We start from the raw sequence: 21,946 nt of genomic DNA, 5'->3' as shown, positions 1-21,946 counted from the left end.
CTTAGCTCTATCTAAAGACCATGTCTCTAAAGGACCCTAAAATCACTATAAATATAATATAAAATGCATTGCAGTCTTAAATTTGGTTCTTAAGGACTTCCCTAGGGCACAATCTTCACAAAACTTCAAAGCACTTATCTTATTATTACCTTAAAGCTCCTTGTTTTTCTAGTTCTTTTTGCCCCTTTTTCACTCATGTGTCTCAACCTCAGATGCTACAACAATGTTTAATCTGATTCATAGCAACATTGACATCACCAGTTTTGGTTGTATCTTATAATACATTCAAGCCATTTGACATGTAACTTTTCATCAACACCGTAGACCCTCTAATGACCTTCAAGACACTAGATTTAACTCTAATATTACGTCCTCCCTTATCTAGGATACTTAGAGAGATTAAGTTTCTTTTAAGCTCAGGTACATGTCTCACAAACTCTTTAATTGTACCATTACACATTCTTAGCTTTATAGAGCCAAAACCAATGACCTTACCACCATCATATGACTGACAACTAGTACAACTAGAATTAAGAACTCACTTACCTTCAATTTAGTTACAAGAGGCCACAAGTACTCCAACTGAGTCATATCCTTCTTTTTGTTCATCAAAAACAACAGCAGCATCACCACTTCTCTCTTTTGACTCCTTAACCTTGTACTTTCTTTTAGGGACGTCCCTTTTGAAGTATTCATCTCCATGGCACTAAAAGTACTTCAAATTCTTATTTTTGGACTTGAATTTTCCCTTATTCTTTTCATCCAACCATCTTTTTTTTTTTTTATCTTTGACACAACTTAAAAGTAAATTTTAACTCCCAAGTATAAGAGTGTCTTGTTGTATTATAACTCGGTGAGTCCGAGGTCGATCCACAGAGAAAAGATTTAATTAGTTTACTTTATTTTATCTAAAAATTGAAATTAAAACTTGAATATAAACAACTTAATTTAAATGAAACTATGGAATTGAACTAGTTAGGATTATGGATCCACTCTTAGAAATAAATAAAACTTAATAAATTCTTTTTGCCAATTTATTTTAGATTTATTACCCAAAAGATTAATTATACAAATTATTATTATTTTCCCTTTAATTTTATGATGGATTAAGTATTTATTGTGCCAAAATTTAATTTGTCTACTGATTAGTATTAAAAATTGTTTAATTATCAAGCGATAATATGTTATTTTATGCTTATGTTATAATTTATATTTGTGTTTATGTAATATATTATGAATTATTAATTATGTTTTAAATATATTTAATTTTGTGTATTTTTATGTGTTTATTAGGAAAATTATTAATTTCACGTACTTCGAGGCTTCAAACAGATAAACGGAGGTCAAATTTGGATTCCGGAGGTCCAAAAACCTTAAGATCAGTCAAGATCGGCTTAAAATTGGGCTTGTGTAAAAAAAGTTGACTTTTCCTGTTGACCGAGCACTGATTGGATGATGAAATGAGCTTACAATAGATATGAGTGCATGGGATAACTGGCAATCTTGACTAAATCTCAACAGTTCATGATTCAATGGCCATGATTTTGCCACGTGGCAATGGTTGGTGAAGCAAGTTGGAGGATCCGAATCTTTGTATTCAGGTCGACCCGATCCACCCATTAACCCGCCAAATCTCAACCGTTCTTTGGGTAAATCGGACGAGTCAAATGATGCCATGTGTGATGTTGACTTTGGAAGTTTGACCAGCCATTGGATCTTGATCTAAGGGTTGTGAGGAGCACATGCATGAAGCCTATGATTGACCGCAAAACACTGGATTATAAATTTATTTTTCTATAAATAGAGCCTCATTTTATGTTTTGATCATCTCTCTACAACTCTCTTCTTCTCAAATTCTCTCCATCTCCTTGTAATCTTGATTTCCAGGTGTGTTTTTAATATTTTGTATAATTATTTTCATTAATAAAATTAGTTTTATTTCCAATTTTAGTTGTTTTTATTTCTTTTAATTATAAGTAATTCAATTTTACTACTTCTTTTTATTTTAATTATGCTTAACTAAATAATATTAGTTAGGGGAAGGTGAAACTCTTAAGAAATAAATATGATTTAATCAAATTCTATGTTTAATTTTATAAATTAAATTATTTTCTATTTAATTTTATACATGTTTTATATTTTGAAAATTTGATTTATTGTAGACAAACAAATGAATTTGGCACAATAAATTCTTAAGATCTTAATATAAGGCATGGTGAAATGGTATTTTGACTTATTGTAGACAAATTAAATTTTGGCACAATAAATACTTAATCCATCATAAAATTAAAGGGAAAATAATAATAATTTGTATAATTAATCTTTTGGGTAATAAATCTAAAACAAATTGGCAAAAAGAATTTATTAATTTTTATTTATTTCTAAGAGTGGATCCATAACCCTAACTAGTTCAATTCCATAGTTTCATTTAAATTAAGTTGTTTATATTCAAGTTTTAATTTCAATTTTTAGATAAAATAAAATAAACAAATTAAATCTTTTCTCTATGGATCGACCTCGGACTTACCGAGTTATAATACAACAAGACACTCTTATACTTGGAAGTTAAAATTTACTTTTAAGTTGTGTCATCTACAATAAGTCAAAATATCATTTCACCATGCCTTATATTAAGATCTTAAGAATTTATTGTGCCAAATTCATTTGTTTGTCTACAATAAATCAAATTTTCAAAATATAAAACATGTATAAAATTAAATAGAAAATAATTTAATTTATAAAATTAAACATAGAATTTGATTAAATCATATTTATTTCTTAAGAGTTTTACCTTCCCCTAACTAATATTATTTAGTTAAGCATAATTAAAATAAAAAGAAGTAGTAAAATTGAATTACTTATAATTAAAAGAAATAAAAACAACTAAAATTGGAAATAAAACTAATTTTATTAATGAAAATAATTATACAAAATATTAAAAACACACCAGGAAATCAAGATTACAAGGAGATGGAGAGAATTTGAGAAGAAGAGAATTATAGAGAGATGATTAAAACATAAAAATGAGGCTCTATTTATAGAAAAATAAATTCATAATCCAGTGCTTTGCGGTCCATCATAGGCTTCATGCATGTGCTCCTCACAACCCTTAGATCAAGATCCAATGGCTGGTCAAACTTCAAAAGTCAACATCACACATGGCATCATTTGACTCGTCCGATTTACCCAAAGAACGGTTGAGATTTGGTGGGTTAATGAGTGGATCGGGTCGACCCGAATACAAAGATTCGGATCCTCCAACTTGCTTCACCAACCATTGCCACGTGGCACAATCATGGCCATTAAATCATGAACGGTTGAGATTTAGTCAAGATTGCCAGTTATCCCATGCACTCATATCTATTGTAAGCTCATTTCATCATCCAATCAGTGCTCGGTCAACAGGAAAAGTCAACTTTTTTTACACAAGCCCAATTTTAAGCCGATCTTGACTGATCTTAAGGTTTTCGAACCTCCGGAATCCAAATTTGACCTCCGTTTATCTGTTTGGAGCCTCGAAGTACGTGAAATTAATAATTTTCCTAATAAACACATAAAAATACACAAAATTAAATATATTTAAAACATAATTCATAATTCATAATATATTACATAAACACAAATATAAATTATAACATAAGCATAAAATAACATATTATCGCTTGATAATTAAACAATTTTTAATACTAATCACACCCCCCAACCAGCTTATTGCTAGCCCTCTAGCAATTAAAGCGTTATATTAAGATTTATAAAATTCACATGCAAGTTAATAGTTGTTCATCTATCCTCTAAATTACCAAATAAATGAACTCTCCCAAATTCCTTTACCACATTAATGTTCACTCATTATCCAGAATATCATCAAACTTTATTTTGTGCTCAAGTAATTAACACAATACTTATGGGGCTTCATTAAAAGAAAAACAACATTTTCGTTCTAAAATTCATTAGAAATTATATCTTTATGCAATAGATTATTCACACATTTTTTTTTATATTACATTTCTAACCCGTGTAGCGAGCTTTAGGTCAGTAACTCCCAGACCAGTTGGCCTTAGGGCACTAGGTGTTGAAGTACCCCTACGGACTTAATTACTCGGGTTTCTAATAAACAAACAGTATATCTATTACCCATGTAGCGAGCTTTAGGCCAGTGACTCCCAAACCAGTTGACCTTAGGGCACTAGGTGTTGAAACACCCCTACGGACTTAATTACTCGGGTTTCTAGATATAACAAAATTAAAAACATTTTTTCTTCTTCTTTTTTTTTTGATTTTTTTTGTTTTTTTGTTTTTTTGTTTTTTTTTTTGGAAATATACACTTTCTACTACCTTAGATACTATTCCTAATAAATCAAAAGAACTAAATGCTGTAAAACTTTAACTTACAACCCACTAGTATGTGTCATTGTGTGTGTGTGAAGAATGATTCAATAATACCTGTTAAATGAGTAAACAATTAAATAACTTAATAACCAAGTGGAGAGTTCACAAATTTGAGTAATTCAAAGAAAATGGAACAAAAACAACTTACTATGAATCTTAAAATCAAAATATAATACAACAAGACTATTAGGATGCGTCTCAAAAGTCGTGACTCTTTACACGGCCATCCTAGACAAAAAAAAATTTTTTTGTTTTTTTTTTTTAACAAAGAAAAGAAAAGAGAAAAGAGAAAAACAACAAACATATTTAAAACATACGTCAATTATCCCCACCCCACAACCTAATCTAAACATTATCTTAACATTTTATAATTTTACAGATATGCAAAAAAAAAAAATAAATAAATAAAAGAGAATAATAAAAGAAGAAGAAGAGGAGATCTCACCTGAACTTGATGCAGAAGCTTAAAAGTAGATAACAAAGATGAAGAAAAAGTCAATTTTTTTTTTAACAACACCTTTAAGATTAAGAAGATGCGTTTCTAGAGAGACTACATTCTCTATATCCTGCCATCTTCGACTCAAATTTGTCCTAAGTTAGTCTTTACAAAAAAAAAAATTTGTTTTTGTTTTTGTTTTTGTTTTTTTTGTAAACACATAACCAGGACTAAGACATTCCACAATTATCAACTATTCCCTCCCCCCAACCTGAAAAAGACATTGTCCTCAATGTTTTAAAAGGAAAGAGAAAGAGTGTAGAAGACATCACATGAACACTACAACAGAAAATATTTACAAACGGAGAGTTAAATCTAAATCGCACTTCTTATTACTGCCATTGTTACCGTTACCATCATTAGTCGACCAATTCAGTGCAACAGTCTGTGGATCTGGCTCTGGTGTATAAGCTTGCAAAAGATCAAGTAACTCATTAGTAGTAGAAGCAGAGATAAAGAGTTTTTTTACAGAATGTGGAACAAAATGATTCTTTATTGCATGGTTAATAAAAGTTAGCAAGCCGTCATAAAAATTATTAACATTTAACAAACCGATGGGTTTTTTATGAATGTTCAAGTGGGCCCAAGATGCAAATGTAATTAGTGCCTCAAAAGTTGCAAGATCTCCTGGCAAGAAAATAAAAGCATCAGCATGATTCATCATTTCAGATATTCTCTCTTGCATACTTGATACCACTAATTCTTCTCCAATTGGTGGGCCAGACATGCACACTAGCGGTTTCATGGGTTTTGGGATAATGCCGAGTACTTGGCTTCCTCTGGTAAAAACAGCTTCTGAGACAAGTCTTGATAACCCTCGTTCACCTCCTCCATGTACAAGATGCAGTTTCCTCTCTGCTATGACACGACCAAGATCTACAGCTGCCTGAACGAACTCTTTGTACTTTCCATAGTGAAACCCAGAAAGCACACAAATATTTTTGAATTGTTTATTCGAAGATGCTGCCATTGGACTAATTTTTCAAAAACAAGTTGCGAGTGTTTGAAAAACGAGCTCATATTTAAAGATCTTGGTGACATAAATAATGAGAAACAGCTGTAAATGGGTTGGCATATTTGTCAAATGACGAGGAAAGCTCGTGGCTCAATAATTCAAAAACAAACAGTAAAAAAAAGTAATGATTAGAAAAAGCAAACAGTAAAAGAAACCAAATATTTATTAAATACAAAATCACATCGCTAAATGCAATAATGAAAATGATAAAATAACAATAAAGTAAAATAACAGTGAAGTGAAAGGATATTTACTGGTAGTTGTGATTGTGGCTCACATCTTCCTCTGGTTTTACGTCCAGTAACGGCTTGAACGCCCTCTATGGGTCGAGGATCGGCTTCCCATCCAGTTTTCTTATAAACTGGCAAACAGGGTCTTTTTGAGTCAGATTCCCAAGACTTAACTGTGCACTTTGTTTTTGGAATAGTATCCACAAATTGTAAATCTCACGTTCCACAATTCCGCTTCGATGCGTCTTAAGAGATCGTAAGATATCATCCAACGATTCTTTACTCATGTCATCTTTAACGAATTTAATTTTATCTTCACGAGTATCAGAAACCATTCCTAAAGATTTACAATCCAGTCGTTTGCAACCAAGTCTTACACAGTTATGACATTTTGAGCCAAGTCGTTTAGCTCTCCTTTTCTTAGCAAACGTACTTTTACCAAAACCAGGCATGTAAGAAACAAATTGACCAGAAAACTCACCTGCTAATCAGACCTTTGCTTCAATTAACCAACGAATGTCAGAAGGAATGCCATTGATCATTAACAAACGCAATCGTTCACAACGAGCTTTGTAAATTTTCCTGAGGGCATTCTGAGGGAGAGAGGGAAAATGCTTATGGAGTTTATGTTGTATTTCTTTCATGCTTGATTTTGGGGTTTCAGTTATTGTGGGAAACTGAAGATACCGACTTAAGAAGTCACGGAGTACCGTTATCCGCCATTTATACGGAAAAATAAATCAAAACATACCAAAATCAAATCAAGCGTGAAAGCGAGCAAAAAGAAGCACACAATATAAAAGGAAAATGAACTTACATTCGTCCTCTCATTGAGTTAACCAAAGCTCCATTTGAAATTCATATATGCCACTCTCTACTGTTCTGAGTTGTCCCTCTAGATCCTCAACATAGGACACGAATTCTGGTGGTTGCAGATCCCAAAGTGGATGTGATTTACAGCTTTGTATCAGGCCTCTTAAGTGAAATTTTATACGCCGAAATCTTTTAAGATGTGCGAACATGTATTTTCTCATTGAGGTGCTCATGATGTAAAATGAAAATTGATGAGAGAATGTACAACTGTCAAACAAACACGCTTACACAAGAAAAATAATGTTAAAAAAAAACTATGTACAGTGCATCAATCTAAGGAAAAAAAGTCAAACAATGAAACGGTAAAATAATAGTAAAACAAAAAAAATCATTAAAGACTTAATCAAGAACTAGTGGGTCATCCAAATTAATTTCGGTGTCCTCGTCACGTGGGTGATGTTCCAGATATGGTTTTAATCTTTGACCATTAACTTTAAATGTGACACCGTTATTTGGATTCTCAATTTCTATGGCCCCATATGAATATACATTTTTTACAACAAATGGGCCACTCCATTTTGACTTTAACTTTCCTGGAAATAAATGAAGACGAGAATTATAAAGCAACACTTTTTGACCAATCTCAAATGTTTTTCGAAAAATTCTTTTATCATGAAATGCTTTTGTTCTTGCCTTAATAATTCTTGAATTTTCATATGCATCATTCCTTAATTCCTCAAGTTCATTGAATTGCAATTTTCGCATATTACCAGCATCATCCAAATTTGAATTAAAAGCTTTAATAGCCCAAAGTGATTTATGTTCAAGTTCAACAGGTAAATGACAAGGTTTACCAAAAATTAACCGATAGGGTGACATTCCTAATGATGTTTTAAATGCAGTGCGGTAAGCCCAAAGTGCATCATTAAGTCTAAGAGACCAATCTTTTCGGTTTGGGTTAACCGTTTTTTCCAAAATTTGTTTTATCTCCCTATTTGCTAATTCAACTTGACCATTTGTTTGAGGATGATAAGGGGTACCAATTTTATGTGTAATTCCATATTTTTTCATTAAAGACTCAAATGACTTATTACAAAAATGCTTACCTCCATCACTGATAATGGCTCGAGGGATTCCAAATCGACTTAAAATGTTTTCTCTTAAAAATTTAATCACAGTTTTACTGTCATTATTTCGACAAGAAATTGCTTCAATCCATTTTGAGACATAATCAACTGCAACTAATATATACAAAAATCCAAAAGATGATGGAAATGGACCCATGAAATCAATTCCCCAACAGTCAAATATTTCAATTTCAAGTATGGGATTTAAGGGCATCATGTTTCTTTTTGTAATTGATCCCAATTTTTGACATTTTTCACAACTTTTGCAAAATTCATATGTGTCTTTAAACATGGTAGGCCAATAAAATCCACACTGTAAAATTTTAGCAGTAGTTTTTCTTGAAGAAAAGTGACCACCACATGGTTCAGAATGACAAAAATTAATGACACTACTTACCTCATTATCAGGAATACATCGCCGAAAAATTTGATCTGGGCAATATTTGAACAAATAAGGATCATCCCAATAAAATTTCTTTACTTCAACAAAAAATTTCTTCTTCTCTTGAGCATTCCATTGCAATGGCATTTTACCTATAACAAGAAAATTAATAATATTAGCATACCATGGCATTGAAGAAACAGAAAATAAAAATTCATCAGGGAAAAAATCATTTATGGGTGTTATATCATTGCAGAATTCGTATGTGAGTCTTGATAGATGATCAGCAACAACATTTTCAGCACCCTTTTTATCTTTGATGGTAAGGTCAAATTCTTGTAGTAACAAAATCCAACAAATTAGTCTCGGTTTGGCATCCTGTTTACTCATCAAATATCTCACAACAGCATGGTCAGTAAACACAACAGATTTAGAGCCAAGCAAATATGAACGGAATTTGTTTAATGCAAATACCACAGCAAGTAATTCTTTTTCAGTTGTAGAATAATTCATTTGAGCACTATCCAAAGTCTTGCTCGCATAATAAATCACAAAAGGCTTACCATCCCTTCTTTGTCCTAAAACAGCACCAACAGCAAAATCACTTGCATCACACATTAATTCAAATGGCAAAGACCAATCAAGAGATTGCATAATAGGTGCAGATGTTAAAAGACAAATTATTTTTTCAAAAGATTTTTGGCAATCATCATTCCATTCAAACGGTGCATCTTTTAATGAGAGGTTACAAAGTGGTTTAGATATGGCACTAAAATTTTTTATAAACCTCCTATAAAATCTTGCATGTCCTAAAAAGGATCGCACATCTCTAACTGTTTTTGGTTGTGGCAATTTAGATATGACTTCGATTTTTGCTTTGTCAACTTCAATTCCTTTAATAGAAACAACATGACCCAAAACAATTTCAGAAGTAACCATGTAGTGACATTTTTCCCAATTCAACACGAGTTCTTTTTCAACACATCTTTTTAAAACTTTCTCCAAATTATCAAGACAATCATCAAAAATTTCCCAAACACAGTCAAATCATCCATAAAAACCTCTAAACAATGTTCAACCATATCACAAAAAATGCTTAACATACATCTTTGAAATCTTGCAGGAGCATTACAAAGCCCGAATGGCATTTTTTTAAATGCAAATGTTCCAAAAGGACATGTGAATTTGGTCTTTTCTTGGTCCTCAAGTGCTATAGGAATTTGATAATAACCTGAATATCCATCTAAAAAACAGTAGTAGGGATGTCATGCTACTCTTTCTAAGATTTGGTCGAGGAATGGTAATGGAAAATGATCTTTTCTAGTGGCTTCATTTAATTTTCTATAATCAATGCACATGCGCCAACTAGATGTAATTCGTGTTGGAATTAATTCACCTTTTTCATTTTTAACAACAGTGATTCCAGATTTTTTAGGCACTACTTGTGTAGGACTTACCCACTTAGTATCAGAAATAGGGTAGATAATTCCCACATCAAGTAATTTAAGGACTTCTGTTTTGACTACCTCTTTCATGTGTGGGTTTAATCTTCTTTGAGGTTGTTGACATATTTTAGCATTTTCTTCCAAATTAATTCTATGTGTGCAGATTAAGGGATTAATGCCTTTAATGTCATTTAAAGTCCATCCTATTGCATTTTTATGCTTTTTAAGAACAGTTAGTAACTTACCTTCTGGGTCGCTTGTTAAAGTAGAAGAAATCACAACAGGATAAGTTTGTTCTTCTCCAAGAAAAGCATATTTCAATCCTTCAGGCAAAGGTTTCAATTCCATTTTAGGTGCTTCTTGTTGTTCTGTCTTTTCAATACTTCCAAGCTCCTCAAATTTTGGCTCGTCATCATAATTTTGCGAAGTCTGCATAGAATCAAGCAACGAATTTATATTAGAAATATCAAGTTCAAATTGCTTATTTGACTCAATTGAATTAACTAAACAAACATTAGAAAGTTCAGAAAAATCCCCTTTTTGAATATTTTCCTCGATACAAGATTCAAACAATTCCTTTTGTTCATCAGTATCATCTTCATTCTCATTTTCTTTATTAGGTTGCCTGCACATGTTGAAAACATTCAATTCCAAAGTCATATTCCCAAAGGATAAATTCATTAAACCATTCCTACAATTAATCAAAGCATTAGCAGTTGCTAAAAATGGTTAACTTAAAATTACAGGAATTGGTTTGTAATTATTCACAACAGGTTCAGTTTCCAAGACAATAAAATCCACAGGATAAATAAATTTATCAACTTGTACTAAAACATCTTCCAATATTCTTTTTAGTACTTTAACTGATCTATCAGCAAGCAAAAGTGTAGTTGAAGTTGATTTTAACTCACCAAGATTAAGTTGAAGATAAACTGAATATGGAAGCAAATTAACACTAGCACCAAGATCTAGTAAAGCATGCTCAATTCTGTGGTTACCAATAATACAAGAAATGGTAGGACAACCAGGATCTTTATATTTCAACTTATTATTAGTAGACAGAATTGTACTTACCTGTTTGGCCATGAAAGCACTCTTTCTTACCTTCAATTTCCTCTTAACAGTGCACAAGTCCTTTAAAAATTTAGCATATGAAGGAACTTGCTTGATTGCATCTAATAGAGGAATGTTAACTTTCACTTGCTTAAAGATTTCATAAACTTCAGAAGAGTGGTTTGATTTCTTTGGTTTATTCAATGCATGCGGAAATGGTGGTTCAGGTGGAACACTAGTTATTTCTTCACTAGGTGTAAGTTCATTTAGTCCTTCCTTACCCTTTGAATTTTCATCATTTTCATAAGGTTCAGGCATAGGTCTATCAACAACCTTACCACTACGAAGAGTTATAACTGACTTGACTTGGTCTGTGGGTGGATTTTGTTGAATTTTAGGATTTGGTTGTGGTTGGGCTGGAAATTTTCCTTTTTCTTGAATGGTGAGTGCAGAAGCAATTTTAGCAAGAGTATCTTTCAAATCAGAAAAAGTTTGTGCATTTTGATTGTTAATAACATCTTGCTTTCTGATGAATGAATGCATTGTGTCTTCCAGATTTTTCCAGGGTGGTGGAACATATGGTGCATAAGGCTGAGGATTTTGAAAATTTTGTGGAGGTGGTGCTTGTGAAGATTGTGCATTATTATTATTCCTCCAACTGAAATTCGGATGATTTCTCCAACCAGGATTATAAGTCTGTGAATATGGGTTTGATTTATTGAAAGTGTTAATGACATTAGCTTGATCATTTAAACATTCTTTAAGTGCAGGCAAAGTGGGACACTCTTGAGTGAAATGATCATTCGAATTACATATGTTACATGCAATTTCTTGAATAGATTTTACTTGATCACTCTTTTTATGCTCCAAAGCTTCAACTTTCCTAACTAGGGATGCAAATTTTGCTTGTAAATCATGATCTTCCCTAAGGTTATGGATTCCTCCACTAGATGGAGATGATTGTTGCTTATTTGTCAATTCAAAAGTTCCAACAGTATCCCAATGTTGTGCATTTTCAGCTAATTGGTCAAGGTATTCTAGTGCATCTTCGGGATTTTTATCCCTAAATTCACCATTACACATCATTTCAACAACCTGTCTACTTTGGGGTATTAAGCCCTCGTAGAAATAAGTGACCAATCGCCAAGTTTCAAAACCATGATGTGGGCATATGTTAAGCAACTCTTTAAACCTATCCCAACATTGGTATAATGTTTCTCCATTTTTTTGAGTGAAAAAAGTGATTTGCCTTTTAAAAGAATTTGTTCTATGAGGTGGAAAGAATTTTTTTCAAAAACTGTTCTTGCATGTTATTCCAAGTTCTTACTGATCCAGATCTAAGATTTTGTAGCCAAGTTTTAGCTTTATCTTTTAATGAAAAAGGAAAAAGCTTTAATCTAATTATGTTCATGCTACAATTTTGGTCCGTGTATGTATTACAAACTTCCTCAAAATCTCTTAGATGCAAGTACGGATTCTCATATTCTAAACCATGAAATGTTGGTAAAAGTTGGATAATACCTGGTTTAAAGTTGAATCGAGATGCTTCTGGAGGAAATACTATATACGACGGTGCTCCGGTTCTGGTTGGATTCATGTAGTCTCTCAGAGTCCTTGGTTGATTCTGATCATGCCCATGTTGAGATTGGTTGTCTCCCTGATCAATTTGAGGATTAAGTTCGCCCAAAACATTTTCGCCTTCATTCTCATCCATGATTGGTGGTGGAGATTGAGATCTACGAATTAACCTGCCACTTGAAGATCGAGACCAATGTCTCATGCAAGGGTTATGTTATAAAGATAATATTTACAAAAATTGATAACAAAATAAAATAATAAAAAAATAAGCAAATAATATAAGTATACAAAAGAAAATTAAATAATAAAAATGGTGGTTGAACCCACCAACAAAGTAAAAAATAAATAAATAAATAAATGCAAAATAAAAAATGGTGGTTGAACCCACCAATTAAAAAAATAAAAAATACAAAATTAAATAAATACTGAAAATTAAAGTTAAGAGTTAGTAGTTAGTTTGGTGGTTAAACCCACCAATAAAACAAAAACAAATAAATAAATACGAAATAAAATAAATGCAGAAAATTAAATAACTGAAATTAAATAAAAGTTAGGAGTTAGCAGTTAGTAAGTTAAGAGTTAGTAATTAGAGTTAGTAATTAGAGTTAGTAGTTAAAGTTAGTTTGGTCCAAAATAAGTCCAAATATGTCCAAATATGTCCAAAGTATGTCCAAATATGTCCAAGTCTTGATTATGTTGAGGAATTTCGTCTAGGGATTTTATTGCAAATTATTTTTAATTTTATGGTCAAACTATAATTTTTAGAAGTTTAGAATAGCAATTGGGATGAAAGTGAAACAGTTGAAAGATGTCGGGGTCCGAACATAATTACCAGAAGATTGGGCTAGAAACAGAAATTATTGGGGTGAAACGAGAATTATGAAAGATATGGGGACAAAAGAAAATTTAAGAAAAGGAAAAGGGGGCAAACGAAATTTTACATATAAGAGAAAAATAAAAAACGGAAAAACAAACCAAATAAAAAACTTTTCCCCGGCAACGGCGCCAAAAACTTGACACAACTTAAAAGTAAATTTTAACTCCCAAGTATAAGAGTGTCTTGTTGTATTATAACTCGGTGAGTCCGAAGTTGATCCACAGAGAAAAGATTTAATTAGTTTATTTTATTTTATCTAAAAATTGAAATTAAAACTTGAATATAAACAACTTAATTTAAATGAAACTATGGAATTGAACTAGTTAGGGTTATGGATCCACTCTTAGAAATAAATAAAACTTAATAAATTCTTTTTGCCAATTTATTTTAGATTTATTACCCAAAAGATTAATTATACAAATTATTATTATTTTCCCTTTAATTTTATGATGGATTAAGTATTTATTGTGTCAAAATTTAATTTGTCTACAATAAGTCAAAATACCATTTCACCATGCCTTATATTAAGATCTTAAGAATTTATTGTGCCAAATTCATTTGTTTGTCTACAATAAATCAAATTTTCAAAATATAAAACATGTATAAAATTAAATAGAAAATAATTTAATTTATAAAATTAAACATAGAATTTGATTAAATCATATTTATTTCTTAAGAGTTTTACCTTCCCCAAACTAATATTATTTAGTTAAGCATAATTAAAATAAAAAGAAGTAGTAAAATTGAATTACTTATAATTAAAAGAAATAAAAACAACTAAAATTGGAAATAAAACTAATTTTATTAATGAAAATAATTATACAAAATATTAAAAACACACCTGGAAATCAAGATTACAGGGAGATGGAGAGAATTTGAGAAGAAGAGAGTTGTAGAGAGATTATTAAAACATAAAAATGAGGCTCTATTTATAGAAAAATAAATTCATAATCCAGTGCTTTGCGGTCCATCATAGGCTTCATGCATGTGCTCCTCACAACCCTTAGATCAAGATCCAATGGCTGGTCAAACTTCAAAAGTCAACATCACACATGGCATCATTTGACTCGTCCGATTTACCCAAAGAACGGTTGAGATTTGGTGGGTTAATGGGTGGATCGGGTCGACCTGAATACAAAGATTCGGATCCTCCAACTTGCTTCACCAACCATTGCCACGTGGCACAATCATGGCCATTGAATCATGAACGGTTGAGATTTAGTCAAGATTGCCAGTTATCCCATGCACTCATATCTATTGTAAGCTCATTTCATCATCCAATCAGTGCTCGGTCAACAGGAAAAGTCAACTTTTTTTACACAAGCCCAATTTTAAGCCGATCTTGACTGATCTTAAGGTTTTCGGACCTCCGGAATCCAAATTTGACCTCCGTTTATCTGTTTGGAGCCTCGAAGTACGTGAAATTAATAATTTTCCTAATAAACACATAAAAATACACAAAATTAAATATATTTAAAACATAATTCATAATTCATAATATATTACATAAACACAAATATAAATTATAACATAAGCATAAAATAACATATTATCGCTTGATAATTAAACAATTTTTAATACTAATCAATCTTCTTTTTACTGTTAGTCGATCGTCGTCTCTTGTTTTGGGTGTCTTTGAAGTTTCCTTTGAGCTTAAAGATTCTTTGACATTTTGCATTGTCAAAGATTATCTTCCATATATTAAATTATCAACAAAAAGCTCATAAGAGGGACATAATGAAGACGACAAAATGATAGCTTTATCCTTATCTTCAATCTTAACAATTATATCTTTCAGATCTAAGATAATCTTGTTGAAGGCATTAATATAAGTAGATAGAAAGTTGTCTGGCATTAATATAAGTCGATAGAAAGTTGTCTTCTTCCATTTAGAGGATGTATAGTTTTTTATTTGCATCAGCCTCTTTATAAGAGACTTCTTTGTGTACAAATCTTTCAGTTCTTCTAAAGACTAGTAGTTGTAGTTTGATCTCCCATTTCTTTTGGAAATCCATCGCCAAGACTTTAGAATTATAGTGTTGTGTGCTTTGCCCATGGCATCTTGAAGATCATCATCTTCAATCTTGCTTGGTTTCTTGGACCTTTGACTTTCCCCCAATACTTCTTCAATACACTAATAATAAATCGGCAATGTCCTCATCTTAAGCCTTTACAGATGAAAATCATTCTCCTCAGTGAACTTTTCCACATCCAGCTTCTGAGTAGCCATTCTTGAAACAAGAATCTGAGATGTAAAGCTCTAATAACAATTTTTTGGAATTAGATCAGTAGTTAATTAATTTATAACCTACAATTTAATTATGACACACTGATAGTTATATCAAGAGTGGAAAACGAGTCAATCAAAGATAAAAAAATTCAAAACATTACTGATAAAGATAAAGAGAAATAGAATAAACAAAGTTATAGAGATTTAGCCATGGTGGTTATACATCCTCTTGAGACACAAAGCTATGTCTTATTCTATTGATGTAAATCTAGATGTAAGCTTACGGGAAATGTTACAAGGAATTGAATGAAACAAAATTCAGCCTTAAAGGCTATATATACAAGTCTAAAAGCATCCATCAAGTTGGTTTAAAAGCTAGCTTGCATTATGGGTTTATTACAACAAACCTAGTTTTTTGTCACTTTTCTCAACCATTTTTTATAACCTTGCCACATGCACAGCACGTGAATTCCATAAGTGAGTTAGTCAGCATTCAAGCTTGTCACTTTGAGCTTATAATAGTTGAGCGAATCACGTGCAAGGTACACCCTTTACTTACTTTACTTATATGACATCAGTTAGATGCCATACAAGTGATCTGAGCTTTGAACCAATAAGTTGTCTGATACTATGTTAACTCACGTGTATATATATATATAGCAAGTTACGTTAGCAAGTTAGCAAGTTACGTTAGCAAGTTACGTGTTATATGTTTCCTAGTTTGATAGGATTTCCTTTCCTTATGAACTAGGGTTATGTACATATAAATATTGATCAATAAAGAGCAGACGCATCACCATGCAAGCGACTGCAGTTTTTGCATCGTAAATTTCTACATGGTATCAGAGCAAGATGGAAGACCAAACTCAAACAAAAATAAAAGATAAAAAGGCTAGCGGAAGTGGATTGGGCAAGACAATGATGTCTCCTTACTTCCTCTCGGCCAGTGATAACCCTGGAACTATCATTACTCAAGTGCAACTTCGAGGAACCAACTATGACGAGTGGGCAAGGGCTATGCGGACTGCATTGCGCGCCAAGAAGAAATTCGGTTTTGTTGATGGAACCGTGAAACAGCCTGCTGATGACTCCGTTGATTTGGAGGATTGGTGGATGGTGAATTCAATGTTGGTCTCCTGGATACATAATACAATCGAACCAAACCTGCGATCAAGACTTATACAGAAGTTGCTAAGTTGCTGTGGGATGATATCAAGGAAAGGTTCTCTGTTGGGAATGGACCACGTGTGCAGCAACTCAAATCTGAGTTAGCGAATTGCAAGCAGCGAGGTATGACTATTTTGAATTATTATGGCAAACTCAAGATGTTGTGGGAAGAAGTGAGTAACTACGAGCAATCGCCTACTTGTCTATGCGGCAATTGTACGTGTAATCTAGGTGCGGAATGGGATAAGAAACGAGATGAAGAAAAGTTGCATCAATTCTTGATGGGTCTTGATGAAGCCATGTACGGTGGTGTGCGGTCTCATATTCTAAGCACCGAGCCGCTGCCAAAGTTGAACCGTGCCTATGCCATAGTCATTCAGGAGGAGCAGGTTCAGTCAATTACACGTGCTAAAGAAGAACGAAGTGAACCTATAGCATTTGCCGTTCAAGCCGCGCAAGGATCACATGATAACCATGATAAGACTTCTGTACTTTGTACCCATTGCAACAAGACTGGACATGAAGCATCTTCCTGTTTCCAGCTTATTGGGTATCCCGAATGGTGGGGTGAACGACCGAAAGCCACGAGGAATGCAGGTCGTGGTCGCGGTAATTCACGACAGAATGGTGGAAACAATGGGCGTGGTCGTGGAGGTCCTGCTCGAGCCAACGCTGCTCAAGTCGCAACAGGGTCTAACAATCCGTCTGGAGAACTCACGGAATCAGCCGCAAGCGGTCTCAACGGTTTGAGCAGTGAGCAGTGGAACACATTGCTTAATCTTTTAAACAGTCAAAAAGATAGCAACTCACGGATCAGTGGTAAGCGTAATTCAATGGAGTGGATTCTGATACTGGGGCCTCACATCACATGACGGGAAATAGAAAAATCTTACGCGACATTGTATCTGTTATTCCCTGCTCTATTCGGCTGCCTGATGGAAATGTGACAATAACAAATACAGAAGGAACAATTGTGCTTGCGAGCCACCTGCGACTAAATAATGTTTTATTTGTGCCAAGTTTAACTTGCAATTTAATTTCTGTATCGCAACTGATTCGAGATGTCAATTGTTTTATCCAATTTTCTGATCAATTATGTGTGATACAGGACCGCATTACGAGGATGCTGATTGGAGCGGGTGAGCAGCGAGAGGGACTATTATTTTTGGGACATTGGTTCGGCCGTCGCTCTATCTAGTGTTGCCAACCGAGCTTGTGATTTATGGCATCGAAGGTTGGGGCATCCTTCCTCTAAAGTTGTTCAGCTGCTTCCATTTATTGATTCGGCTTCTTGTCTGTCTAGTTTTCAGAACTATGATGTATGCTTTCGAGCAAAACAGTGTCGTGACAAATTTGTTTTAAGCAATAACAAAGCTTCAGATATTTTTGAATTGATTCATTGTGACTTGTGGGGACCTTATCGCACAGCTAGTTCTTGTGGTGCTCATTATTTCTTGACTATTGTTGATGATTTTTCTCGCGGTGTTTGGACATATCTGCTAATCGCAAAGAATGAGGTTAGGCGTGTATTACGCAATTTTTTGAGTATGGTCTCTAGACAATTTCATAAACTTATTAAAATTATACGGACAGACAATGGGACAGAATTTATGCATTTATTTGATTTCTTTGCTGAGCATGGCATTCATCATCAAACATCCTGTGTGGGTACTTCTCAACAGAATGGTCGAGTTGAACGCAAGCATCGACACATTCTCAATGTTGCTCGCGCTCTGCGCTTTCAGGCTTTCTTACCCATTGAATTCTGGGGTGAATGTGTCTTAACTGCTTGCTACTTGATCAATCGAACACCTTCTGTTCTTCTTGACGGACAGACTCCTTATGAACGACTATTTGGCAAGGCACCATCTTATGCAAATATTCGATCATTTGGTTGCCTCGCTTATGCCTACAACCGTGGTCATCGCGGTGATAAATTTGCTAGTCGAAGTCGTCGTTGTATATTCATGGGTTATCCCTTTGGTAAAAAGGGATGGTATTTATATGATTTGGAGAGTGCATCATTCTTTACTTCCCGGGATGTAACGTTCGTTGAGCATGACTTTCCCTACAAGGCTCTAACCGAACCAGCTGCTACTGTCATGCCTGCTCCTGAGCGTGATGAACCGGTTTTAGCTGAGGATTTATCACATGATATAAGCGCTCCTATTGTCTCACCAGATTCACAGGATACAGGGGATGTTCTTAAGACCATTAATACTCCATCACCAGTACCCGCCTCTTCTACTTTTGATGAGCATGCTTCCGATGACAGTGGGGGCATTGAAGCTATTGAGACATCATTGCAGCAACAACCGGCGTTGGGGCGTCATCTTAGACAGCGGCAACAATCGATTAAGTTAAAAGATTATGTCTTACATACTGTTCAGCATTTGAGTCCCTCTTCGCGGCCTTCTTCATGCTCACACGCTCAATCACTTCCTGCAGGTAGTCCTTATCCCATACTTGATTATGTGAATTGTAATAATTTTTCTATTCGACATTGTGCTTTTCTAGCAGCGATTACTGCAGGAGTTGAGCCTGCCTCTTTTGCTGAAGCCGTGAGAGATCCTAAATGGCGTGAGGCCATGAAATCTGAATTACAGGCACTGGAAAATAATAACACATGGACTGTTGTGTCTCTACCACCTGGAAAGCGTTCTATAGGTTGTAAGTGGGTATACCGGATTAAGTACAATGCCGACGGTACAATTGAAAGATACAAAGCTCGCTTGGTGATCCTTGGGAACAAGCAAGTTGAAGGAATTGATTACACAGAGACATTTGCTCCTGTCGTAAAACTTGTTACAGTTCGAACTTTTTTGGCTGTTGCTGCGGCTAGGAATTGGGAGCTTCATCAGATGGATGTTCACAATGCTTTCTTACACGGTGAGCTTAATGAAGAAGTTTACATGCGCTTACCGCCTGGTTTCACCTCAAACGAATCTGGAATGGTTTTTCGTCTAAGAAAGTCATTATATGGATTAAAGCAAGCTCCTCGTTGTTGGTTTGCAAAGTTGGTAGTAGCTTTGAAGACTTACGGCTTTGCTCAATCAAGCTCGGATTATTCCCTTTTTACCTTGCGTCGAGATAACATACATCTACTTGTGCTTGTGTATGTTGACGATATAATTGTTTCGGGAAACAACAGCGAAGCTATTCGGGTATTCAAAATGTATTTAAGTGGTTGTTTTTATATGAAAGATCTGGGTCCATTGAAATATTTTTTGGGTATTGAAGTTGCAAGAAATCCGACAGGAATCTTCCTGTCTCAGCGGAAGTATGTGTTAGATATTATCTCTGAGGCTGGATTACTTGGTGCAAAACCAGCCCCATTTCCCTTGGAACCGAATCATCAGCTAGCTTTGGCCGAAGGCCTATATTTTTCTGATCCTGCAAAATATAGACGACTCGTCGGCAGATTAATTTATCTTTCCGCTACAAGGCCAGAGTTGTCTTACTCGGTTCATCTGCTTTCTCAATTTATGCAGCAGCCACGGGAGCGACATTGGGACGCAGCTTTGCGGGTCATTCGCTATCTGAAAGGTAACCCTGGTCAAGGTGTGTTTTTAAGCTCAGATTGTGATTTGCAACTCTATGGGTGGTGTGATTCTGATTGGGCAAGCTGCCCCCTATCTCGGCGTTCTTTATCTGGGTGGTTTGTCATGCTTGGATCCTCTCCTATATCCTGGAAATCTAAGAAACAACACACTGTTGCGCGATCCTCTGCTGAAGCTGAATATCGTGCCATGGCAACAGTTACATGTGAGCTCAAGTGGCTCAAAGGATTGTTGATGTCTCTCGGCGTTGATCACTCACGACCCATGCACCTGTATTGTGACAGCCAGGCTGCTCTTCATCTAGCTGCCAATCCTGTGTTTCATGAGCGAACCAAGCACATCGAAGTTTACTGTCATTTTGTCCGCGATGAAATTCAACGAAGAAACATACGGCCTGCCTATGTGTCTACTCATATTCAGCTAGCTGATATCTTCACAAAGGCACTTGGCAGCAAAGAGTTCGAGTTTCTTCTTCGCAAGTTGGGCATTCGTGATCTCCATGCTCCAACTTCAGGGGGGGTGTTAACTCACGTGTATATATATATATAGCAAGTTACGTTAGCAAGTTACGTGTTATATGTTTCCTAGTTTGATAGGATTTCCTTTCCTTGTGAACTAGGGTTATGTACATATAAATATTGATCAATAAAGAGCAGACGCATCACCATGCAAGCGACTGCAGTTTTTGCATCGTAAATTTCTACATACTAAACTACCATCTTGTCTAACACACATGGCCTAAGCTGACATTGTCATTTGTTCTTAAATCTTATTTTGGCTCATACTTCAACATAAATACATTACTGCCATTCAAATGAGCTCCATGCTAGAATCGATTTTAGAAAAACAATTAGTAATGAACCGATCGCAAGAGAGGAAATAAAATCAAGGGGACTTTATAATTCTCGATTCAATGTTCATGTAGAATATACTGACATATGCATTGTTTTTTCTCTCCATTTCTCTTCTGCAAGTAGTGCTTTTTCTTATTTTCATATACCCAAAGGTTTGGTGTAGCACCTAAAGAAACCACCACTCAATATGCCATTTAACAAATTATTTAGAACTTAATGACAACCATGGAATAGAAAGTGCACAAGTGATACATATCAACAAATATTATTAGTATTTAGTATAAATATCTTACAATTTTCATACTCAAAACTTAGCTATAGAGCCAGGGGAATTCTTATTCTCCTCAACACATCCAGTGTCAAATTTAGACTTTGATATTATATAAAATCAAACAAATGACCTAATTCATACTAAAAAAAAAGCTCAAGAGTATGATTACCTCTAGCCTATATATATTCTTAGTCTAAGAACTATTATCAACCAATGAAGAATATTATCCTCAATATAATAAACTGATATCAATCTTCTATGATATAGTTGACTTTTTCAATTAGTATGGTTATGATTGTGCTAAAATCAATCTTCTACATTTTAGTTAGGCTTTTCCAATTGATCAAATGATAGATATGTTAAATTAACATTTTACTATTGAAATGTTTCCTAGTCATACTATTATACATCCAATAAAAGATTCTTTTTTTTCTTTCTTTCTCTCCAACAGCATGATTG

General features: G+C 34.1%; 1 non-coding gene and 1 pseudogene across 1 annotated transcript; one reads left to right on the top strand and one right to left on the bottom strand.

Annotated features, from left to right (window-relative positions):
* Positions 1-5,180: 5,180 nt before the first annotated feature.
* On the bottom strand, positions 5,181-12,664 carry LOC112097950 (annotated as a pseudogene).
* LOC112098592 lies at positions 12,104-12,212 on the top strand. The gene has a single exon (XR_002905702.1). It is a non-coding gene; the product is annotated as a small nucleolar RNA R71 (small nucleolar RNA).
* Positions 12,665-21,946: the final 9,282 nt, after the last annotated feature.

Source organism: Citrus clementina, unplaced genomic scaffold (genome assembly GCF_000493195.1).
Source record: "Citrus clementina cultivar Clemenules unplaced genomic scaffold, Citrus_clementina_v1.0 scaffold_5, whole genome shotgun sequence".
In the NCBI taxonomy this organism is placed as follows: domain Eukaryota; kingdom Viridiplantae; phylum Streptophyta; class Magnoliopsida; order Sapindales; family Rutaceae; genus Citrus; species Citrus x clementina.
This window is presented reverse-complemented; position numbering and strand designations above follow the sequence as displayed.